Source organism: Pollicipes pollicipes, unplaced genomic scaffold (assembly GCF_011947565.3).
Source record: "Pollicipes pollicipes isolate AB1234 unplaced genomic scaffold, Ppol_2.1 Scaffold_7154;HRSCAF=8480_pilon_pilon_pilon, whole genome shotgun sequence".
NCBI lineage: Eukaryota > Metazoa > Arthropoda > Thecostraca > Pollicipedomorpha > Pollicipedidae > Pollicipes > Pollicipes pollicipes.
The window spans coordinates 334-26,555 of NW_023597014.1; the positions used below are offsets into that span (position 1 = coordinate 334).

The 26,222-nt window shown below is 49.7% G+C and overlaps 1 pseudogene; it reads right to left on the reverse strand.

Annotated features, from left to right (window-relative positions):
• Window positions 1-8,466: 8,466 nt before the first annotated feature.
• On the reverse strand, window positions 8,467-24,206 carry LOC119108987 (neprilysin-2-like; annotated as a pseudogene).
• Window positions 24,207-26,222: the final 2,016 nt, after the last annotated feature.

Consider the following 26,222-nt stretch of genomic DNA (forward strand, 5'->3'; position numbering starts at 1 on the left):
CCAGGCAGTACACCGCCATTCGGGGCAGCGGCGTACCAAAGTGCAGCAGCACTGGCGGCGCGAGCAGGGGCGGCCTCAGGGGTACGCCAGTAACATCATGATGCATCTCCCCCCCTTGAGGAAATGCAAATAAATGTATAATATATAAAAAAACGCTTGCGAAACGAAATTATTGGCGACAGACTGCTGCTTCCCTGCTGCTTCCCTGCTGCTGCTATGCTGCTTCTGAGGCTGCTGCTTCCCTGCTGCTTCCCTGCTGCTGCTATGCTGCTTCTGAGGCTGCTGCTTCCCTTCTGCTTCTCGGACTGCTTCTTCTCTGCTGCTTTCCTGCTGCTTCCCACCTGCTTTCCTGCTGCTTCTCTGCTGCTTCTCTTTAATGTCTCTCAGAAAACGCGGCCACTGCGTGTTTTACGCGGACTGAAACTAAGCAGTGGCGTTGGGCCTTGTGTCTGGGGCACTTGCGCGTTGCAGGGCTGGGCCGCAGCTTCTGTCAGCGGCGGCAGCGACGGCGGCGGCGCCGCTTTCGACGCGGGCGACGGCACAGCTGGTGGTGGCCGTGGCACCACCGATCGTGGTGCAGGCGCCGGTTCGCGCGGCTGCGGTTGCAGCAGCGCCGGTGGCGCCACGTTTGCTGCAACGTGCGTCCACGGTCTCGATGGCGTTGGGGTTGTCACCAGTGGCTCAGCGTGCTGGGCTGGCGCGTTCACCTGACAGAACGAGCAGCTCTCGAGATGACGCTTCAGGTCGATGCTGAGTTGAGGCCACCAGATCGATTCTGCTGCCCTCTGGCGACACTTGTTCAGACCGAAGTGTCCGTCATCATGTAGTCGGGTGAGCATTTCATCTCGCAGACTCGGAGGGATGACGATGCGTCGCCCGTGCATCAGCAGCGTACCACACGTTAGGTACAGAACGCTCATCTCTCCCCGAGAGGCGAAGTAGTCCAGCAGGTCGGGATGCTTCGCTCCCTCCTTCCAGCCAGAGAGAGTCTGCTGAACTACGCTTTGTAGGGTTCGTCTGCTTGCTGGGCTTTGCTGATCTTCCACCAGATGCTGTGGTTGGCGGGAAGAGCGCTGAAGATTCTCTCGCAGAATCCATGCATGTCTTCTTGAAGCACAGCGCTGATTCATCCTGCTTCTGGAGCGGGTGACGTTGAGAGGAAGTCGGGCACCAGGTGCTGCTTCCCCTGGAACGAAGGACCGCTGTGGGGTTGTATCGCATCAAGCGCATGAGCATGCGTTGGCATCTGATGGGCGCATCCACGAGATTTTTCGTGTTAATCAGCGGGATCAGAGGCTTATGGTCCAGATGCAGCTCGAACGACGGCAGTCCGGACAGGAACATGTGCATTTTCTCGCACGCCCACGTCGCGGAGAGTAGTTCCTTCTCAATCTGAGCCCATCTGGTCTCTGTGTCAGTCAGGCTTCTGCTGCAGAACGCGACGGGTTTGAAGACGGAGCCGTGCTTCTGGAGAACACATCCTCCGATGCCGAAACTGCTGGCGTCGGCGCTGATCACCGTCTCTCGTGCTGGATCGTAGAACGCCAGAGCTGGAGCTGAAGTGACGGCTGCTTTCACGTCATCCAGCGCCTGCTGCTGTGGTGTCCAGATCCATGCTATGTTCTTCCTCAGAAGCTCGTTTCAGTGGTCTTAAGCACTCCTGGATGTGTGGAACAACCGGCCCAGGAAGTTGATTTGCTCCGAGCAGAGACCTTAGTTCATTGACTTCTTTGGTGGTTGGAGCTGCTGGATCGCTTCGAGCTTCTCTTCGTCCATGCTGATGCCGTTCTTGCTGATCTTCATCCCCAAAAACTTGACCTCGTTCTTCCGGAACTCACACTTTTTCCTGTTCAACTTGAGGCCAGACTCGTGGATCCTCCTGATGACGGCCTCGAGACGTGCATCGTGGCTGGCAGCATCTCCGAACACCACGGTGTCGTCCATGTAGACGATGACTCCGGGCAGTCCGTCCAGCATCTCCTCCATCTTCCGCTGGAAGCACTCCGGTGCGAGCGAGATCCCCATCGGCAGTCGCAGGAACCTCTTCCTGCCGAACGGAGTGATGAACGTGGTCATCTTGGAGCTCGCCTCGTCCAGCGGGATCTGGTAGAAACCGGAAGAGGCGTCTAGCTTGGCGAAGAGCGTCGCGCCACTCAGCTTGGAGGTCAGCTGCTCCAGAGTAGGGATCGGGAACACCTGTCGCTTCACAGACTGGTTGAGTCTCTTGTAGTCAACCGTGATGCGGACACCGCTGCTCTTCGGCTTCGGGACGGGGACCAGCGCGGAGACCCAGTCCGTTGGCTCGGTCTCCGACGTGATGATGCCGTGATGCTCCATCTTCTTCAGCTCCTCTTCCACCGGCTTCATCAGTGGCAGCGGGATATTTCTTGCAGTGGCAAGGGCGAATGGAACAGCATCTTCACGGAGCTGAATGCTGACCGGTGCTGTCTTCAGGAGACCTGCCTCTCCGAAGACGTCTTCGTTGACTTCACCTGTGAATCTCAGTACGCCCAGGCGCGAGCAAGCAGACCTGGAGAGGAGATCATCAGCTGAGTCAACAACTTAGAACACTTCAGGCTCGGCTTTGTTCTTGAACAGGAGTGTTCCGTGCATCTTTCCTTCTACTTTTAGCACGCTACAAACACTTGTCAGAGTATTTGAAGCATGTTGAAGCGGTGGCAGTTTCAGCTTCTTGTACGTTTTCAGCGTCAGAATGCTAACATCAGCGCCAGAGTCAGCTTTGAAAGCGACTCGTTGACCATTTAGAAGGACTGAAACTCTCCATGGCGCGCAAGCTTTGTCTACTTCGTCAACAAAAATGTTGGGCGGCGATAGTTGTTCAATGGACTCTGTCCGCGCACTCGCTCTGACACCGTTGGAGCGACAAACATACGCAAAATGATCCATTTTCTGACAGTTGTCACAGATTTTTCCCTTAGCAGGACAATCTTTCGGAGACACATGACGTGCTCTTCCACAGTATCTGCATGCTGTTGAAAAGTCGGTACGCTGACTATGCTGTTGCCGTTGCGCGGTGAAAGGCTGCTGTTGACGTCTGTACTGCTGGTGCTGCTGGCGCGGCTGCCTGTGCCGCGCCGGTGCACAAACCCTACTGATATCAGGCGGACCAGAGCTGTCACGGCCGTTCACAATCTCGACATTACGCATCATCGAAATGACGGTATTTGCAGACACTTCCTCCTCTAGTGACTTCAGCTGAATTCTACGGGACAGCTCCATGTCAGACATTCCTGAGATGAGACGATCTCTGATACGCTCATCAGCGTCAGCGAAGCTGCAATGCTCAGCTAGAGAGAACAAAGCTCTGATGTACGATTCATTAGTCTCGCTTGAGCTTTGAGATCTAAGCTCGAAGTTGTGACGCTCTACAATAAAGTTCCTTTTCGGAATGAAGTACCCGTCTAGCTTTGAGACAACAACTTCAAAATCCTCCTTCTGCTCAGCAGTAAGCTTAAATATTGGTACGATATGCTCAGCCTGCGGACCCATGCTGTAAATCAACGCAGCTACTTGAACGTCACCGTCCTCTTTGTGTAGTCCCGATGCCAGTCTGTAGCGGACGAACCGATCACGCCAGGTCGGCCATCTCTCAGGCGATGTAAAGTCGAATTCCTCAGGAGGACGAAATCCAGGCATCACGACTTGGTTCACAACTCACAATGCTTAAATTAATGTGCTGCTCATGCTTGCTTAAGCTTACTCTAGGTTCAATACGGCTGCGCCATATTCAAGTCCACGTGTTCTGTCTGCCCAGACCAGACACGAGCGCTGCGAGACGGCAACTGTATTAACCCTCGAAGCGAGCGGGCGGCGCCGACTCCGGCGGGTGGCGCCCCAGGCAGTACACCGCCATTCGGGGCAGCGGCGTACCAAAGTGCAGCAGCACTGGCGGCGCGAGCAGGGGCGGCCTCAGAGGTACGCCAGTAACATCATGATACAGGGTCCTCTGCTTTCATCGAAGTCATCTGATAACCTGTTCGGGTGCACTCCATCTTGTGGAGCCTCTCCGCATTGGGTTTTGGCTATTTCTTATTTGAATGGAGAGCCCTTCACTCTTATCGGGCCACTTCTGATCAGTTGCTCGGGCACATTCCATCATTCTGGGGTCATTTACATGGCGTCTTTGATGCTTTCAATTCGAATGGAGGGCCTTACGCTCCTGTCGGGAGCCCTATTGGTTAACGTGCTCGGGCACACTCGATCATTCGGGGACCCTCTACATTGGGTCTTGGCCCTTGGGTACTTCTTATTTCGATGGAGGGCCCTACGCTCTTGACGGGGCCCTATTGCTAGCCTGTTCTAACGTCCTGTATCATTTGAGGTCCTCTGCATTCAGTCTTAAACAATTTCTATTCGAATGGAGGGCTCCACGCTCTTTTTGGGAAACTTATCTGTTGACCTGTTCGGGCTCACTCGGTCCTGCGGGGGCCCTCTACATTGGGTCTTGGGTACTTCCTGTTTGAATGGAGGGCCCCACGCCCTTGACAGGGGCCCACATGTTAACCTGCTCGGACGCGGCCATCGTTCGGAGCCCTACGCCTTGCGTCGTGAGTATTTTGTGTTTGAATGGGTCGCCCTGAGTGTTTGGCAGACCCATCCGTTCAGCTACTTGTGCCGGTGGCGTATGCCGAGGGGGTGGGAGAGAAGCCTCGGGGTTACGCCCCACGGAACATGCCAAGGTGACCTAAAGGCTCCGAAGAGGCTCATAGCCGACCGGACGGACATAGTTTTCTTACAACAAAAACACAACAAAATTGAATGTCTTTAGTCCCACAGATGACTAACGAGCATTGTTAGCAAAAGTAGAGAGCTCATAAGCGAATGAGGTCCATTCTTCGCTGATTGAGAAAGTGTTGCTTTGGGGGAGGGGGGGGGGGGGGAATTTTGGGGCTCATTGCGCTGTCTAGAGGCATTACGCCGTTTGTTGCCTGGTCTTATATGTCTACTTGCCGGGTCAATATGATCGCTAAGGGGCTATCTACGTTGCCCTTGGTCTCTGCATTTTCTTGCAGGGCCCAATGTGCTGATGGGAAGCTATCTGCCTCCATGCCTGAGCACTGTTGATCGATCAGATTTAACCCCACAGATTCTTCCCAATCGCCCGAAAGGCTCTTCGCACTTTTTCCGGGGTCCCATTTACCAGGGTACACTCAGTTCCTCAGGGGCCCTTCATATAAGTTTCGGGTTATTTCCACTTGCTTCAAGGGCTCTTATAAAGTAAGGTAGGATGCACTCGATGCTCAGGGGCTCTATACTTTTATCGAGGTTTCTTTCCCTTTGGTCTCATTTGCGGAGGACTCTTCACGACTATCGAGGCTCATGTTGTTAACCTGCCCGCGCGCTCTTGGTCGCATAGGGGTATTAATTAACGGTTTTGGATAGTTCGCCTTTGCTTGAAGGGTCCTGTGCTATCGCCGGGGCCTTATACGTCAGCCTGCGGGGGTACTACCGATCATTTAGGGGCCCACCACGATAGTATTTGTTGTTGTTTTTTTACCTGCTCTGAGGACCCTATTCTTGTTGACGGAAGCCACTTTGTTGGCCTCCTGCGGCACTCATGACCGCTCAGGTTCCGTCCCTATTGGATTTGGTGCGTTCGCCTTGGAGCAGCAGCCGAATATGCGCCGATGGATTTTTACGCGCGATTGCCGAATGTAATTTGACATGCCGCCGACGTCGCATGTGTCATTTCCATTGGCTATTGAGTGTGTGACATTAAGTTTTCTAGTGCATCATATTCTAGACATGTTTTGAACGCTTGGATATGCTGTACTCTTTTAAAACAAAGGAAAAATTAGTCATTAGTCATCAGCCATCAGCTGATTGCATCACCTGGCCGGCTAGCCGTAAACACATTAGCTAGGTCCATGCTGGGTTTTGATGGCTGTTGCGGCCAACTCAACTTTTTTTTGCCCGTTGTTCCGCTACACTTAGCTTCAAAATTACAGCCTTTAAAACGATCTGTAGAAAATGAGTGAGCTCTACGTGTATGCATGCATAGCACGCTCATGCTTTAAAGGGCTGTGCACAGCAAGATGGATCTCCGTATTTATCAAATAAATGCAGAAGCAAATACATACATACATAAATATGTATATATATATATAATATATATATATATATATATATATATATATATATATGTCTGGGAAGCAAAGACCAAAATGCAAGGATGTTTCCAGAGGGGCCCTAAACTCCAGGGGGCCCCACAATGTTGCGTGTCCCCACCCCCCCTTTGACGAAATTCTGGGTCCGCTACCGGAGATAACATATCTTATGAACTGGGTTATATAGGGTCGATGTCCTCAAAACGAGCCATGCTTTGTGAAATTGGTTGATTTTTTCGAATTTCGGGCGCTGTGACCATTTCGTTATAAAACGACCTTGCTAAGTGCCTAGCAACGATTATGATTTCAGATAAACAAGCACTCGGGTGGGTGCCAAATTGACCTCCTCTAAAGGTTTTTCCGGAGTGCTATCCGAACGGCGCGGCGTAGCCGCGCCAAAATTTGCAGAGTTGTAGACAATTGAACAACCGATCGTCTGGCTTTGCAAATTTGGATGTACCCTGTAAGGTCACTGATCTTTCACGGGTTCAAATCCAGGCCATGGTTTTAGCAAGGGCAATTTCTAGGGAATCGTTCAATCTCATCCAACAACGGAGTGTTAGACGAAGCCATACATCTCTGAAATACTTTCCAAGGCAACACAACAATTGAAGAAACGAATTACATTGACATAGAGTCATGTATAAAGGTCACGCCAAGGTCAAAATAAACCTGTTTTATTACTCTAGGGTTTGCTGTACGGGATAAATTCTGGTCCTCATTTTAAACTTATTCATAACAGGAACCGCGTTATACACCTTCCATGGACTTTCTTAAGGTCAGAGAAGGTCGCTGACCTAAAATGACCGTGGTCAACATTCTGTTTTAACAACATACTGCCTAGTCACTCTTTCTTCAGAATCTTTGTCACTTATTCAAATGCAAAACTCAAAGCAGTCTTGTCTGATTTTGGTCAGGATGACCTTCAAAAGGTTAAGCAAGGTCACTGACCTCAAATGAGAATGTGACCTCTCGCTTAGGGGGTTTTAGGGCGCATCGACTGCTGTAGGTCATGCAGCGACCTTTCGCTTAGAGCAGTGGTCTATGTTCTAGGAGCCCCTTGGGGACCAAACTGAAATTTAACCTTCTTGACCCTATCTGACCAGAAGGTCATGACCAATAACTCAAACTTTGACCAATGTGAATTCACGTACAGGTCAACACACCCTGTGAATTTGGGGTCTCTAGCCCTCTTAGTTCCTGAGATCTCGGCGGGGGGGGGGGGGGTAAATTGACCTCCTGCCCAAGCGAAGGGTTTCCAACCGGCCACCCGGGAGCGTGTTAACTCAGATCAACGATTGATTTTAAAATACCCACTTTTTAAGTGACATTTGGGCAACAGCTATAACATAGCCACCGCAGCATTTCCATGCTTACCTGTTATAGTCATATTCACGTTCACCGCATCATGTGTTCCAGCTATGAACCTAGAACCTAATGGCCACATATCACGAGCTTATAAAAATTGGGCAAGGAGTAACATACTTGTTGCATTAACCTTCACTGCGCCGTTATAATGCTCTGCATCTTAGCAGAGCGTGCGGCGCCAGCACTTCATTGCTGTTGCAGCGGCAGTGAGCCGCTCACTGGAGCGTCGCTGTTTCGATCACTGCGACCGTCGAACGTGTGGCACAGGAGCGGCCGGGTGTCTGGCACAAAACGGGCCGTGTGCCCGAGACGGGAGCGGCCGTTGGGCACAGAAAGAGGCCGCATGTCCGGTACAGGAGCAGCCGTCCAGCAATAGGGCGGCCATGTTTCGTTTTTGCTTATCGAAATTCGCAAGGCGTTGTGTTGAGTCGCATTCACTGTCTTTTTCCACGAGGCCTTTTCACTGCTATCCACTGAGGCCCATGCCCGTCCCCCAACAGTAGAGAAGGGGGCATAGCTCTCCCTTCCACCAACAACCGTCCTCGTTTCGCATGACAATGGCGAGGGTCAGAATCATTCCTTCATCTAGTTTCACTTGGTTCGTTTCTGGCTGGCCGTGCTTTACCACGAGTTTTCAATTTAGTGTTTGATGCCCAAGCGAAGCAAGCCAGCCGCAACTGTTGGCTTCTTTATTTCTTTCCTTGTTTCACATGGGCTTCCCATGGTCAAGTTTATCTGGTTGGCAGATGCTACACAGTCAACCGATCGACCCTCAAGCGACCTCGCAACCGATACATCCTTTAAATCTTTTCATGTACTACCCAGCCCCCCTTCCCGTGTCTAAGGCAGCTTCGGATTCGGATCGGATTGCTGCAGAACGCATGCGGCTCACCATCGTAAACCATCGCGCAGAAGACGTAGCGTTCCGCTCAGTTGGCGCTTGCCATGCCTGCGATAGCAAAACCATCCGTAGCTTTTCCAGGTTGTATTCATACGATATTTGCTCTGTGATGAGCACTAGCACGTTGAACGCAAACCAAAATTTTCACGAAGAGGTGAAACGTGAAATACATGATCTTGCGTTGGATGTCAATGAGTGATCACCTTAGAAACATGCCTGTTCGTACATCCCGGACGCAAAGTGGCCATGACCATGCCACTTTCTACGAAATGTTCCGGAAAGAAGGCAGCATTCTTCCTTTACTCCTACCACTCCCCACCGCCCTCTACCTATGTAAATGCTTAACTGGACGGACGAGAATCCGTGAAGAGTCACCTGCCGGCCCCCAAAAAACCAGCAGTACCGCGGTCGCTCACCAGACGCCGCAGCGGTCGACGCGATTCATGGCGGAGCCGGCTGGGCACTGCCAGTCACGCGCGAACTGTGCGGTGTTGCTGAGCGCGGTGTTCATGCGCACGAACGCGGGTGCGTGGCTGTCGGTAAGCACGAGCTGCCTGAGACGCTCCTCTTTGTAGACGGCGCACCAGGTGTTGACGGTGCCCAGCCAGAACATCTGCTCGTTGGTGTACTGCTGCAGGCCGGGCAGCGCCGGCTCGCGCCCTTCACCGCGCTGGTAGCGGTCGTAGGCGCGGCGCGCGATCCGTATGCCGCCGTTGTCGGCGATGTTCTCGCCCTGGGTTGTGATGCCGTTCACCTGCGTCCAGAACATAGGGTACGTTAACGGAAGCACGTGGTGTTTTGGCTGGAAACAGGGAACAACGGCTTTTGTTCCAAGAGTCTGTCTATGATTTCATAACCATTGCCGACAAAGGAATTAATGACACCCTCCAAGCGGCGTTACTGGAACGAAAAGAAAACGGCCAAAGGTGTCGCCGCAAAACTTGATTCACCTGACCCTTATCACCTTAGACATTGCAAAAAAGGTTCCAGTCTGTGCCAGGTCACCGGTATCTAACATACTAACCCTGGATTTGCTTAACCCCTGGATGCAGAATGCTGCTTTTTACAAAAGTGGTCAGTTTTTGTTTTTTCAGCGATGAATATTCAGTTGATAAACGTCAATAACATAAATAATCGTTCTGAAACACTATACTCTCCGGACGTCCATTTGTTTCCAAATGGAAGAAAGACAGTGGCCTGAAAGGCTTTGTTTGACCCTAAATTGAATTTCGGACACTTTTGCAACAAGTATGCGCAGTATAATGCGTTTATTCGGCTTTAAAAGTACCAGCATTGCCCTGAAAGTCTGCAATTCTCCAAGTTTTTATTTCATGTACTGGGGCAAGGTCCAGTGGCATAAGGAAGGTTGCCTTACCCGAAATATCGCAAGGTGAGCTTGAAAGGGGTTTGAATTGGTCATTACTAAATTCCACCATCACCGATATGACTAACTGTTTTTTATGCTATTCATCACTCAGGACCACATAGAGAAGGATTCCGACAACCTTGCACGCGGCGCGAGAGGGAATATCTCCGACGAAGTGCGGCGTTCTCCGGGGTGCCCTACCGCGTGTCATTCAGTGCTTTGATTTAGTTCTTACCGGCATCTGCCTGTTTCCTGCTGCCTGCCTGCCTGCCCACACGAATCCGGTTTGTCTTCTGAGTCCGTGGCAGGATTGTATACATCTGCGGTGGCACATAAATGGGCCCACCTGCTAGCCCCCGACCACTGGCCCACAAAATGCGGAAAGGCCAGGCCCACCGACGAGATTGTATAGCCTGTGGTGACAAGCACTGACGTCACACGTGTGGACACCGCCTGTAACTCCCGCGTCCGCTGGATAGGAGTTTAGGTGTGCAACCACCGCCAAAGGGCCCACCGCGTGGATGCCATGCGTGCCCGCACGTGCCTGCATGTCGACCCTGTCGACGGTGATGTTGCCGTACTGTTCGATGATGCATTGGGCGCTGTCCAGGAAGCGGTCGCGCGTCTCCGGCTCCCACCATTCTTGGAGCTCGCCCTCGGCGTTAAACTGACGTCCCTGTCGCACGGAGAGAGGTCAGTGCTGAACCGGCGGCGGCACCAGCGCACGTTCAGCTGATCTTGCGATTAGATGAAATGCGGACGGAAATGGCTCTTTTCTGACGGAGAAAGAGGATATAAAAATCAAAAGTAAACAAGCAGTTGAGGAAAAGTCAAAGGTCAAAAGGTCAAACACGTCACGGTGTGCAGAGCCTCTGTTGCAAGCAGTTTGTTTTAGCTTGTCGTCGGACGTTAGTCGGCATACCCACCCTGTCGTCGAAGCCGTGCGTAATTTCGTGACCAATGACAAAGCCGATGGCCCCGTAATTTAAGTACTGGGGTCTGTCGTTGTTGTAGAAGCCTCCTTGCAAAATTCCCGCCGGGAACGCTGTAAAACCACACCAAATATGAGACGGCCCGAATTAGGGTGCCAACAGCTGGTACCTTGTTCCAATGCAGCCATATAGCAGGAGTTTTCAGAGCCGAATAGAACTGCTAGCACTTGGGCTTAAGCATGCCATGCAATATTGCGCAACAGACGCACGGCCATCAAGGTTGTTACCATGTTGGGGTGGTACCACACACTAGGTGGAATTCGAGCCCCATTATGCGCTGTGCTTTAAACCACCACAAATGAGCAATCAGTTCACAAAGCCTAGATGAAAATGTACTGGAACATGCGGTAATGATAAAAACAAAACTTTCGTCGGCTGAACTGAAATGAACATGCCTTCGACAGCGTGTTATCCTTAACGCAGCAACATAGCAACGAAACGCACGTGTGTCGTAAGCGTCATAGCAATTCGACGGCAACAGGGACAGCAAACGTACTTCAAGGTAAACCAACACTTTTCAATTGTTTGCAAAACTGCTGGCAAGCGCAGCCTGACGCCAGTGCCCCGTCGTCGCTCCGACTGGAGCTGAGATACGACTGAAGTGTGACCAGCACTCTCGTGAGTGAGGGGCACTTACTGATGCTGTTATCCACGGTATTGTAGAATGCGTTGACGACGGCGGCCCTGCTGTGTCGGCGCCAGTCCTTCTTGTCGACAGGATCGCGCAGCTTTCTGTAGCTGTAGTTGACGGCGAAGATACTGTGGTTCAGCTTGTTCCGGAGGAAGTTGTCGTCGCTGAGTGTTAAGTTCTCGTAGAACTCGCCTACCAGAGTATCGTTTAGCAGTTCGTCTGGGTAAGCGATATAATAGCTGATGGTCTTCGACTTCTCAACTGCTCGCTCCCTGCAGAAGAACGACACGTGAGGTGTGGCGAAGTATCTGCAGATGCTGGCGGCCTCCATCGGGAACTGCGATGGGCCGAGCCTTTCCCCTGTGACTGCAGCGGAATTTCCCTGTGATCAATAACTTGTAACTCGTAGTAATTGTAGTACTTCTGCATCGTAAATTGATCGAACCACGATATGTCAGGAGGGAATGCCCGTTTCCTCTCTTTAAGCCTAAACCCGTTGTGCATGTATCCCAGAGGTAGTTCATTGAAGAACAGCTGTCCGCATACGTTTAATCTTGTCCGTAAAACGTCACTTAAGATGCGGCACACATTTACGTCGGAATCTTAAGCACGGGATTAGCCCAACAAAAATTTATCACAGCACTGCTCTGGAAGTTTGGGCAAACAATAAGCCGAATGATGCATGCAAGACACGAAGAGTTGCATCTTAAATGTGTGCAGCTGAGTAATGATTCACACTTCATTTGACGTTACCTTGTGACGTTGTCCATCCAGGTGACCTCCTGCAGCATCATGTCGAACTCCTTGTGAACATCCGACACCAACCTCAGAGCCGATGTCTTCGACTCCTGGTCGAAGTGATTCTGCACATACAGGGATCCCGCTCCGATGGTAAATCTGGAAACAGAGAGCGCCGGTGCTGGTCAGTCTGAGTGGTTCTTCCAAGTGTAACGGACATTGACGTAGCTCCTGACATTAACCCGATGACCCACGAAATTTTCCGAGACCGTGCGCAAGCGCATTCTTCTTAAATGCCACTTGAACCCAAGGCGACGGCCGCCTGCGTCATGCTCACTTTCCCAAGACGCTCCCGAGACACTCCTTCCAGCGGGGCTTGTGCTCGGTGACGCCGTACACCTGACCGTAGAACTTGAGGCGCACATCGCGGGCCGCCAGGTTCAGCTGACTCACGGACCCCTTCACCACACGCCAAAGAAGGTAGTTGGCCAGTACCCTGTCGGCAGTGGGACCGCACGATAGATGGCAGTGAGGTCGCGTGAGCTCTACTGCAGTTGAGCAAGTCCGCCTATTCCTCCGGTTATAGCATATTCTGTTGTCTTTCACGCGCACAAAATACACATGAAAATGCCGATGCGATACACACCTACGAAGAAAGTTGGCAATATGTGAACGAGATCAGCAGTCTGTGAAGCGAGTGGATGCATGACGAGCTTCGGGTTCACCGGCCGTATCGGCGATTTATCTACCCTGCGGCGAAATTCCACATTATGGTGGCCGACAGACATGGGCACAAGACCTGCTCGTTACCTATTCGGGCGTGACCTGGAGCAGCCCGGTCAGGTTCTTGAAGAACTCGGGGTGGTTGACATTGACGGACTCGTTACTCGAAACCTGGCAATAGATCGCCACCGGTTACCCACCGGCGGCGACATGATGACCTCTGACACACTAATATATGTGCAACTCCCGGATGTTGGAAGCCTGGCAGCCTAAAATCAGTGTCTGAAGCACCAACACTCGATCAGTTGGCAAGAGCCCACTCACCGCACCAATGCGAGCGCGCTGGGCATGAATGGCCTGTCGATGGATAAACAGCAAATTGAAATAAGCCAGCGCTGTGGGGCTGGAGGACACGGAACTCCTGCTCCAGAAAAGCAGCGGAGTACATATCTCTGATCATCGTGAGTCCCTGATGTGATAATTATGATTGTTGATTATTCAATCTTCGGCAAGATGCAGCTGCTGGCGCCGTCCATGTTAGGACGACAGCCAATACAAGCCTTGCGCGACTTGCGTGGATTAGCTCCAGTATGGTATAGCTCCAGGAGAAATGTTGGATAAACTGAACGAAGAAGCACCGCAAATTTATGAGAAACAACTGTATGGGACTTCTGAACAGCTATTTCAGGCATAGAAAATATAATTATGAACCGTTTCATGAAGACGAACAAAAGGTAGTCAAATTCACGGGGAATGTGTCTTGGGAACAACGAAACTTCCTGGTTGATGGAGAAAGAAGGCACTCACACACAATTTAAATACAAATTGATGATATCACTTCCGGACGAATTTCTGAAGACGCACTCAGGGGCGCCGAAACCAAGTAAAAATGCCGATTTTGTTCAGCTCAATCCTGTAAGTTAATGACATTACGCGACATACCTGGTGTCCGGCGTCCTCCAGGAGTTTATTGGTGTAGTCCACCCAGGGGACAATGGGTGCCAGCTGGCTCAGCTGATCCAGCGTCATTTTGTTGTAGAGTTTGGAAGCATTGCGACGCTCCTCCGCCGGCAGCGATATCTGTCGGCGGGACGATGAACAGAAGCTTGCTGACACGTCCGCGGTGGAAGGCTTCACGGATTGGGTAACCCCGGTGCTGCCCTTTCTTGTGGAATGGTGTAACAAACTGGAATGGGTACGCATTTGGGGAAAATTATGGGTATGACTTTGATCACGGGCGAAGGGGGAAGCTTGCAAAATACTGCGCGGAGCTCGGCTGGCAACAGGCAATGGTTTCGGCGAAGGCAAATTTTAGGGAATCCTTCAGTCTGATCCAACAACGGGGTGTTAGACGAAGCCATACATCTCTGAAGTACTTTCTTAAGCAACACAGCAGTTGAATGAACAAACTACATCGACCTAAGGTCAGGCATGAAGGTCACACTATGGCCAAAACCAACCTGCTTTGTAACTCTAGGGCTCGCTGTATGGGATAGTTTCTGGTGCTTATTTCGAATCTATGGCTAACAGGAACCGCATTATGCATCTTTCATGGACTTCTTAGAGGTCAGAATAGGTCATTGACCTAAAATGGCCCAGGCCAACATTTTGTTTTAGGAGCATACTGCCTAGCGTAATCTTTGTCTTTAAATCAAATGCAAAACTCAAAGCAACTTTGTATGATTTTGGTCATCTTGATCTTCAAAAAGTCAAACAAGGTCACTGACCTTGAATGAGCATGTGACCTTTTGGTTAAAAACGGTTATCTAGGTTCTGGGGGCACTTTGGAGACCAACCTGGAACTTGACCTTGTTTGACCTTTTTACCCGAAGGTCATGACCTAGGAACCTGAAACTTTGACTTAGGTGATTTCACGTACAGGTCAACACACGGTGTGAATTCGGTGTCTCTAGCTTTCTTAGTTTCCGAGATCTCAGGATGGGGGGTCAACTTGACCCTCCACCCGAGCGAAGGGTATCTAGCCGGCCATCCGGGCGCGTGTTAATCTTCGCCCTGATGGGGGTCGATGCACGACAGGTTTTTTAGGACAACTCGCTAGCATGCTGTATAATTCGCGCCCAAAATTTTGAGCAGTCTATGGGGCTTCTGTTGCACGTGTTTTGACACCAAACACGTGTTCCTAGCTTTTCTGATTGAGTAGTAGTGGCGTGTTGTAGTGTTGTAGTAGTAGTGTTGTAGTAGTGTTGTAGTAGTAGTAGTAGTGGAACACCGCGCGGCGATCTACGGCTGGCGAGGGACGGCGGGCGCCAACCGACGACGCCACGGGAGGCGCGCGACGAGCCGACATTGTCACATTAACGGGGTCATGCATTGTAGATGCGGGTTCGAAACACATGATGTACACACCGTTGTACACGTAATTTAACAAGGAACACGCATGTTTACATTTGTATCGCCATGGGGTGTGATCTCGTATGTATCATGTCGTGACGATGAAAAGTGCGTTTTTAACGAAAATTCGACCTTTGAACTGGTATAATGGGTCCATTATTAACCTAATACCATACAATTTCGTACGAGTCGTGAGATCAAGTTGGACTAATCCACTGGTAATTTCTGTTAAGGTCTGTCTGCGATAGTTTGGAAAGGCTAGGCAGCGCATATTATCATTTCGCGTTATGAAACGGCGAATCAGGACAAGGGTTCAACCTGCCAATCGCAGCTTTAAGTCTGTATGGATTGTCACGCGCTGTATTTAGCTACCGAGGCCTTAACGTGATGACCCAGTCTAGGCCGTTTGGGGTTGGAGCGCCGGCGCAGAGTTCAGGGGAAAGCACGCTGGCGAATATCGGGCCTTTCAGCAGAGTTCTCCATCCAAATGTGCTGCACAGGCTGTACACCTGGCAAGGGGTTCTTCAAACTGTGGGGAGGAAAGTTTGCGCATATATGATGCCGCGTTAAAAAGTCATTGATGCGTCTTTTGCCGTTTCACAAGTGGCGGCTTGACAAAAGCCGACATTTTGGGGACACGTTCCCCTTACCAAAGATATTACATCCATTCAAATGTGCGTGAATGAATATGTGCGCTGAACAATTCGAAACAAACACCTCACACTAACGAAATCGATAACATCCGATGTTGCGTTATAGTACGCGAGAAATTCCACTCGCACGCGGTTCACTTACTGGGTTTTCAGGGATTTTGAACCCGTCTCCTTCCCCGTCCATTGCGATACCCTCCATGTTGTCCAGGATCAAGTTTACAAACGGACGTTTTGTTTGCTAAAGTAATAGAAATAGTCTTTTCGCACACACAGTCATGCACCATTGTACTCAGGTCTAAACAAGGAACGCGCCGGTTTAACCATCGCGCTGATCGCCGGACCGATGTGGCTATCATAAGATTTTCTGAGAGTGCCCTCTCGGCATGTCATGCATTTGCGTCAAAACCTTAAAGTTATTTTTGTCGGTTTTCAGCGTATGAATATAGCAGATTAGGAAAAGGTCACACGTGAATGTAGGCACATCCCCATCGGTAGCGGACGGGTTGGGTGCAGGTAATTTTACTCGTGGAGGTCTCGTGGAGGTACCCGCCAATCATGCTCACTGAAAAGGCTCTAAGCCCATGACCTCACGTTGGCGAGCATCATCTCAAAACGAAGCGCAGACTCCATCTCTTGTTTGGCACGTTCTGGCTCGGCTCCCATCAGCAAGGCCATCTCCACCATGAAGTTGTAGTAGGCCTGCACGTCCGAGTCATTGAAACCTGCCGGGCGACAGGACAGATGACGTCACAGTGGTGCACGAGACTCAGACAAAACACAGGATACGTGCCTGCGCAGCAAACGCTCGTGTACGGTTGTTGTCCACTCACAGAAGAGAGCCCGGCAATATACCACGCAACGCCTGACTGACCTTTGATCAGGTATTTTCTGCCAAGGCCCAGCGACGTGTCGCCCAGGCTGATATGGCGGCGGGAGTAGTTCTTGACGTCGGCCGAAACGCTGAACGAGAACATGTGGCTGTCGGAGTAGCCCCTCTTCCGGTTTTGAACACGGCCTCCGTCCATTGGAAAGCATCCTCGTCCCATGCCGAGCCTGCAAAAGATAGATAGGTGTCATTCTCTGCCGCTAAGCGCGTGTTGTAGCATGAGGCAGCGCAGTGATGGACGTATTACACCCTTTTATTATCCAGTTATATACTTATTCGCCTAAAGAATCTTGGATGTTCAGAAATTACAAAACGGGTTTTTTGTTTTGCTTTCTATGGTTCATAACGACTTCAGATGTTTGCATCCCTAGGTTTATTGCGTTATTAACATGCCTCAGTTAAGATTGGCTGCATGAGATGGGCATCTATCAGCGAGTGTCCGCCAGCAGACTTTATCACTTTTTGCCATAGCTTGACTCCTTACCTAACCTTAATCTTTCCTCCTTACCTTACCTTACCTAATAAATTTACAACATATATGTGCTTAAAGGAAATGTTCCACATTTGAAGATACTGCACCAAACATCAGTTGTGGTGAAAAAGCTCAGTTAAAAACATTGGTGTACTTTTAAGCGGAAAGAGTGCTCCAGACAACAAAATACATCTTTTCAATAAATAGGCTCCTCATTAAGTCATTGTTTGATTGCGTCATGTAACGTTTACATGATGCTGAGATCCAACCAAACTGACTATGAGAAATTGCCACCCTAACACTCACTTGTAGCACTGAAACTTCCAGGTAGGTGGATGGGCATGCTGGAGATGCTGCTGAACCAAATATTGTGACGTGTTCGTGTTTTGGACCTTTTCGTGATGTCCTTACATACTTATCCGTGAGTTTAAGGTGTTTACCTGCATTCACATGCCATTTATGGCGCAATTCTTAAGTTTTTCTCTTGCAAGTCTCATTTTCGTACTATCTAGTAGGGAGGTCCAACTTCTTGTATTATGTAGCACAAACGTGATTCGTAATTGAAACTCGCACAGACTGCACAATATTGCTTGGGGGGGGGGGGGCAATTAAATCATGCTACCTCGAGAAATCGTATTCACGAACGCCAGATATGAACAGCTCGTCGATTATATTTCTCCTGACCTTAAACGCGGCTTAGAAGCACATTTTGAATGACGTGCCTATGGCGTTATGCATGCCTGAGGGACATCGTCGTCGTCACTGGTGCTTCATGACACAATCGGCTGGGCCCGTATGGCGTCGCCTACCTCTCATCCTGGCAGTCAGGGTGGGCACCGGGGGAATCGAACCCTGTACCTCTGGTCTCACAGGCGTGGAGCGGTTAATGCAAACGCGTTAACCACTGCACTGCGCTCATCCCCTGAGTGGCGTTGAAATAGTTGCACGAAAATGTCTGCACATCAGCAGACGTATAGCTCAGAAACTAGAGGATTTTGGGTCTTGAGAAGGGCAGGACTATGAACTGCACCGAAGAATCGTCATGAAGGCTATTTCGGTTCAAAACCCATACGAATGTGGGACATCTTCAACACGTGCCCAGGTAACCGGTTGAATATGACGACACCCGAATGGGGAACTCACAACTAAAAGAGCTAGAGACACCAACTTCGGGGGATATATAGGAATAGGTTATGGTCCTCGGCACAAAGTAGATCAAGCAAGGTCAAGCTAAAGATCCGTGTACGAAGTAGATCAAGCAAGGTCAAGATTAAGGTCCGTGTACGGGGTAGATCAAGCAAGGTCAAGCTCAAGATCCGTGTACGAAGTAGATCAAGCAAGGTCAAGATTAAGGTCCGTGTACGAAGTAGATCAAGCAAGGTCAAGCTTAATATCCGTGTACGAAGTAGATCAAGCAAGGTCAAGATTAAGGTCCGTGTACGAAGTAGATCAAGCAAGGTCAAGCTTAAGATCCGTGTACGAAGCTTTCTCAGACCTCCTCATGCATCTAGCTTTGAGCTAGATGTCTTTAATAAACAGGAGGCTACTGGTGTTTATTTCAGGTCAATAACCTTCAGAGGGTCCCTGTGACCAAAATCCTGAGAGAGGGTTTTGATTTTTGAATTTCATTAAGCGTCAAGGACGTTATGCTGATTACGCTAGGTGGTATGCTCCTGAAAACTATAGGTTGATCGAAGTCATTCTAGGTCGCTGACCTGTTCTCACCATGATAAAGTTTGAATAGCACTTTTGCTGGCACTCCTAAGATCAAGAAATTGGAAATGATAGTCAAAAACTACCCCACAAAACTATGCCATCTGGTTTTGACCTCTATTTGCCGCATCAACTTGGACGATTTCCTTGGACCTGATAGCCATGGTCTGATTTTGACTTAGCAGAGGTCAGCGATCTTACAGGGCAGTGATAGTTTCTTTACATCAAAAGATTGGATACTTTATTGGCTACGGCTATACAAAGTTAAGCACAGATTTGCCACGCTTTTCAGAAGTTTTGTTGCAAGAGCCTCGGGGGCGGGGCAAATTGACCGCCCGCCCGAGTGCGTACTGAGATTGTAAAGGTTGTTGTTAGCTTAGTTGCTAACTAGCAAAATACAAGCGCTAGGCCGCCAAATGTGATCATAATTTTACCAATGTCCCGAAGAATGAAGATAGCACGCTCAATTTCGTTGAAGTGTGCGGACACACTAATCATGTTTGGTAGATTGAAGGTAAAATCTCAACGTTTTCGCTAGAATAATGTGCTGAAAAATGGTTGAAGGATTTTTTACGGCGTCCAGCCAATGCTAAAATGATTAGGAACGGAAACATAAAATGCTGGTTAGCCTCAGGGTTGCCCACATACTCCGCTATCTCACCTTTTAGCACGGGCCATCCTCCCATCTCGTCCAAGATGTCGTGCAGTGGCTGCAGGCCTTGCTTCTCGATGGTCTCTACGCAGGAAGCATGCTTAGAAGGGCTTGTAAGAAAACACCACTAGCACCTCGCCTTATGTCAGTTACGCGGACACATGACACGTACGTTTCTGTGTGAGCTTAAGGGTTGAGTGTGGCCGAAGACAACTTACGATGGTGGCGCTGGGACGACTGGGCCTTCGGGGCATGTTATCTCACATAACATCAATGCGGTCAAATATAATATAATGTTTGGTGAAGATGCTCAAACATGTCGTATCAAACGGTATGATAAAGTCACCACAGTGCCGGACGAATTAGCAACAGGATGCATTTTTAATCTATCTTCCACTGAAAGACTCTGAACGCGTGGCAGTGACCAAAGCTCACCCTTATCCATGCAGCTTTTGAAGTATTTCTTCAACAGGACGGCGGCTGGGGCGTCATCATCTAAGATTGGCGAGTCGATCAGCTTCCTCATCTGGACCTGGAGCTCGTCGTGAAGGAGGCTGAATTCCGAGACAGACGACTTCTCGTCCGGAACGACTGTACTCTTGTTGAACTCTCCGCATGCGAAGGCGAAGAAGTCGTCGCACGGCTTCACACTGGTGTCCATCCTGTTCAGGATGTTGTACGCTGCGGCAGTCGGCCATTTCGTGATCAGGGCTGGACCGAATCGGGAAAGGCTAAGACAATCTTGTTTTTCTGTTCTCTATAACTGCTGGGACAAGAGCGCAGAGTTGCGGCGCCGAACAATGAATGGCAGCGTGGCGCAACGATCTCGGTAACTGACTGAAGTGAATTTTTTCGGTGCGCCTTATTCCTTGACAATTCAACCAGCTCAGCCCATTTGTCAAAACTCGTATTCCCACACATCCGCGTCGTCCGTTGCGATCGTTTTTCTAAACAGCGCACGTCTCAGGATAAGGTATAGCACGGTCGTCCACCGATTGTTCTTTAACAAAGCCAACATTGGCCGAAAGCAGGGTCGATCAAAAGTGCAAAGTTCGGCAACGTCTCTCCGATGCTCCCGCATAAAGATCACGAAACAGTAGCGCGCTCGGGCCGCCCGTTACCGGCTGTGACGCAGCTCTTGCTGAGGCAGAGCGAAGGTGACCACTGGGGTTGACTGCTTGCCGCTGGGGCAATGGCACGTCGCTGCAGTCGCGGCCCGGCCTCTGCGGGAGAGCACACAGTGGAGGCAGTCAGTGCCGACAGCTGGAGCGGGCCCGGTCGAAGGAGCACGGACCGAGCGGTTCGGCCGTGACGTATGGCGTGCGGTACCGTATGGCGTGACGTATGGCGTGCGGCTCTGGTCGGATGCTACAAGCTATATCCCCTGACAGCATATCCCGTGTTGGTGCAGGTCAACCAGGAGTCAAATGCAAGGCCAATAACTGAGAGTGTTGAGATCGAACACAGAATTACTAAAAACTAGAGGACTGAATGGAGCGACGCCCATGGGCGAGTGCACCAAGCCCTAGGAACTCTTCCGAACCCAGCACATGGACGTGTCATCTCATGTGCAAACGTGCGCGTCATGACTGAGCACTCACGTCTGGCGTGCACAGAGGCCGCCGATCCCGTTGGAAAGAGGCCGCATCCAAGAGCCGCCAGGGTCGCCAAGATGGCCATCAGTGTGCGATGGCACCCCGGGTGATGGGAGACACCCGCCATTGGCTGTGACCTGTGGATGCAAACCGGCGCAAATTAGCGATCTCGACCGCTGTCGACAGTGTCATATTGACACAGAGTTTGCTGCGTTTGCACTCATGTATTTTCGCATGGGCCGGTGAGAACGACGAACGAAAATTGAAACGTTTGCTCAAAAATGTCATCGAAAGGACCTACACGCTGTGATGCAACAAAGTATATATCACGGCCAGTAACATTTCCAGAATTCTTGAACACCTCTAGATATAATTCAGAAATATAATCTCTAGAATTCTCCTAACGTCTCTCCGCGACAAGAACTACATTAGTAGGCATCTAACTCTCCTGGGCAACAGATCGCCTCACCACATGCCATCTGCCCCGACGGAACCTAAATATGGTTGCCATCCGTAATGTGTTTTTGATGCCTCCTTTAAAACCCATCTTCAGCGACCCGCCCCCCCCCCCCCCGCCAGCCGTCTGTTCCATCAGATAGGTCCGGGTTCGCAGGCGATCTCGCTCTCTGTGACTGGTTTAGATACCCATCGCAAAATGTCGTAATCGCTTCTGATTGGTTAATATCATCATACCATTTCCACGGCACATGATCATGACTCGCTTCCGATTGGAGCTAATTTTAAGACGAAACGCTTGTCACTATGCCTGCCCATATGTTCATAGACACGAAGACGCAAGGCTGCTGTTGGTTGTGCACGTGGACATCGTGGCGTGGAGTGAGTATTGGCGAGTATGAGGCACTGGGTGATAAGAGGTCAAGGCCGAAAATTTCTATGTTTGCCTGACTCGTGGAAAAAAAGCGGGCGCGAGCGACGCCGTCACTGGTCTAACCATCACGCAGACGGCTATAATACGCTTCAGAAAGTGACCTAAACAGGGTGCTGTTAACTTGACCCGCATGCAGATACAGGCGGCGATTATTGTGATCCTGTGTTTGAATTGTGATAACGGAAATTAAGACGTGCTCTGGGGAGGGGGGCGGGGGGGGGGGGGGTAATTCGACCATGCCCAGGGTTTTTAACACAACATTTCCGGACGACGCGGGATAGCCGCGCCAAACTTTGCATAGCAGTTCTAACCTTGTACAAAGCATATTTGTTATTTAACTTTTAATCTTTTTGGATACAAAGTTGGATGTGCCTTGTAGGGGTTTCCGATCTTTTGGCAGGTCGAAGTCAGGCCGTCGCTGCCAGTGAAGACAAATTCCAGAGAATCGTCCAACTTGATGGGACAGCGGAGAGTTAAGCAAAACAGTAAATCTCGGAATAGTTTCTTAGGCACCAAACAGTTAACTTTAGGACACCAGCAACTGATTTGACCTATGCTCAGGCGTGAAGGTCAGATCGAGGTCAAAGCAATCCTTTTCACTCCAGGTTTTGCTGTATGAGTAGTTTATGCTGCTCATTTTGAGTTTATCAACATCAGGGACCGTAACATACATCTGCCATCATCATCATCATCATCACCGCCCCACCACCACCACACCACCATCATCATCATCATCATCATTGTTATTATTATCACCATCATCGTCATCATCCGACATTTTGGACTTCTTAAAGGTCAGAGAGATCAGTGACCTAAACTAAGCTAGGTCGACCTTTTGTTTTTAGGAACACGCCAGCTAGCCTTATCCTTAACTCTGATTCAAATGCAGAAATCAAGCAGTCGTAGTATTTTGGTCACCATGACCTTCTAAGCGTCAAACAAGGTCACTAACCCTGAATGGATGACTGAATGACCGGGCATTTTAGGTACCAATCTGCAGTTTGGCCTTGTTTGATCGTATTTGAACCAAAAGCCAAAACCTAGGAGCCTCAAATTTATACAGAATTGGGTTCAGATACAGTTCAACCCACCCTGTGAATTTGGTGAATCTAGCTCTTATAATTTTTGAGACCTCACGTGGTCGAACTGTTTCCCCCAACCCCACTCGAATATAGGATATGGAACCGGCCACCCGGGGGCATGTTGATCTTCTGCCAAATAGCAGTATATCCTATTGATCTCCTGTCAAAATGCCGAAAATGGTTTCAGCAAATGGCAATTAGGTGAGTGGAAATCACCGACAGGTAAATTCATTGCATGCCTTTTTGTCGTGATGTGAATTTAACGAACAGCAATCAGACGGACACAGATTTGTCGAATGGCTCAATAGTTAAAGTCTCGCATAAACGTCCATGACAGGATAGTCAGCATTTTCTGACGTGATAACCCCAGGAAGATCGTAAGAGCAGTCCATAGATTGCTTTCAGCGTTGACGCTAAAGGAATATATCGTACGAATCAGGAGAGAAAGCAATCGCATCACCATTCTTCCATTCCCGTCATCCGCATTGATCATCGATCATGTGCAGGGCCCAAACAGGCCCCAATCACAATCGTTTTGCGCTTCATCATCCATGCACAGCGTCGGCGGCGTGCGTCCGCTGACCCGCCTTTCATGCTGTGGAGAGCGCAGCTGTGCTGCAACTTCGTTAACATTCCGCAAACATGTTTAGGGTAACCTCGGTGTCATTGATAAAACAGCGAATTTGCCATTAGCCACTATGACGTCGATAAACACAACTTCAGGTTTAACTCTTTGCTTCCACGTCCCAGTGTTTAGAACTTTTAGTTTTTTTCGTTGCCTTTGTCACAACAAGCTTGTTACTACCCAGATCATTTTTCCTAAACTTGCAAGCGATCCATTCATCATACGTGCTCAAATAAGCCTTCATAAGCTAAATGCCCGAATTAAGTCGTGGCGGGCATCACGGGACCATGCCCCAACCCTGTCTGGCCTTGATACCTTGGGCAGATGCGTCGTACACGGCACTCTGTTTGGTATTCCATCACTGGTTGGGCGGGCTGGGACAGGTGGCGGGGATGTGCCTCCTCTGACCTGCTGTCCTTGCCGAGGAGAGCGTGGTTCAGCTGCCTTTCGACGGGGGCGAGCAGGGCTTTCAGGACGGAGCTGGAGCGCTGCAAATGGAGATAATGGCATTTCATGAGAGCCGCAGGTTACCATTCGTCATTAGGCCAATCTCGTGATACAGAATGGTGGCCACCTGTATGGATTTGGGCACCGGATAGTCCTCTGTTTACTATTCCAGTCTGCCATCGTTCGATCTTGAAGTCTATAGAGTTGCCTCAGCAGGCAGAAATCCCTCGGGTCTTTGACTAACGGGTCAACATACGACCTCTGGAAGGATGCACACGGGGTTACCATGATCACGCCATGAATTTTCCACATGAACTGGGGCTAAGGTGCGCCTCCGAAGCTTTCCGCAAGCTTGATGGTGTTATTACTGGTTACCGGTCTAAAGCTACTGTTCCAACGACTGAGTCTAAGCGATAACGGAATTAGCAGCGCACTAACTCCGGGAAAATCATAATCCAGCTCGAGCCGAGTATAACAGCGATCACATTTGTGTCATCCGCTCACTTTCTCTACTTTAGGGCGCTCTTGACCTAATACATGAGCCGAACCAGGCTTGCAAAATCTCCTTCACAACCGCACGATCCGCTCAAAACCAGTTATCAAAGGCAGATTCTTAGTTTTGCGCAGTCAGGCACCGCAGCCCCAAGCGATAGGCATCGGTCCTGCGTGGCTATTAGTTTTGAATAGGAGATAGCCCTCCTGCAGAACGTCGGCTTCCTGCACGGTGCGCTGCATGAATGATGTCCTGCGCAGACATGGAAGGAGGTTCGCCGTAGCCCGTGCACGGTTTGGAATCTGGCGAAGGCCATCGGATGTGCACGTTTAGCTTTCCAATAGTTCAGCGAAAATACCTCATGCAGACGTGCATGTTTGTGCTTTGAATATAAATTTGTCTTAATGCTTCGCCCCATGCATATAAGCCCTCGCCCAGCGGAGGAGCCGGTATCAGAGGTCTCACCCAAGACACAGAAATATAAGCAAGTTAGAACGGCGAAGAAAACGGCATTAGTAAACTCTCACCAAACTGCATCAGATTTGTGTGATTGAATGTTGGTGAATGCGACCTTTGACAGCCTCGATCAGGATGAAGTGGTCAAATAGGTATTTTATGGAACGCTCCTGTTATCTCGAGAACTCAGCACGCTACAATAAAGGAGAAACGGCGTTTTGCTCAAGAGCAATTTATTGCTCTTAAAGGCATTTGCTATATTGGCTTCAGTGAACAAGTTGTGGCCTGAACTAAGCCCTGACAGGTCAAAGGGGCTAAAGCCATTTTTTCATCGGCCTGCCCAGCTATGCCGACAACTAAATAAGCCACATCAATGGGAAAAACAGTGTTACAGATGCCTTCCAAAGGTATAATGCTTCCAATTTGAAGGGACCTCAGAGATTCTCTAAGGGTTTTCCGGAAAACAACCTTTCGGCGCTTTTGAGAACAGTGATGACATTTTAGAGGCCTAAGTTCAGATAATTGCCATACATTTTGTAAACAATGCTTCTGTTTCCCCCTATCTCCCTCTCCTCGGTAAACGATGTTTCTTACATCAACGATTCATGAGTCATGTCCTTCTTAGGGTCATGTCTGAGACCCTGTGTTTAAAGTAGCAATAACGGATATGCACAGGAAATGTATACCAAAACAGCTCTTCCAGGCTACTCGACTGCTCTTTCATTTGTGTTTCTCCGGAAAATTTCGCTATTGTTCTGGTGGCTTTACTAGGTACGGATATCCAAGGTCAAGCAGGGTCAAACTTAACATTTAGTTCAGATTTGATCGTTTGGATGTCACCTCATTAAAACACCTAATGACAAAGTCGCACGGCTTGACCAGGCCTTTGTGACCATGCTCTCCCGATTGATTGTGGCTGGTTACACTTTTGATATAAGTGGAAGGCCCAAACAACATAATTATTTACCTATCTGACCTTACAAGGAAAACATGCGCCGATATTCACTAGCGCCCATCTGATAAAGGTTTCCAGAAGCATTCAACGCTGTCTTCCGCATTG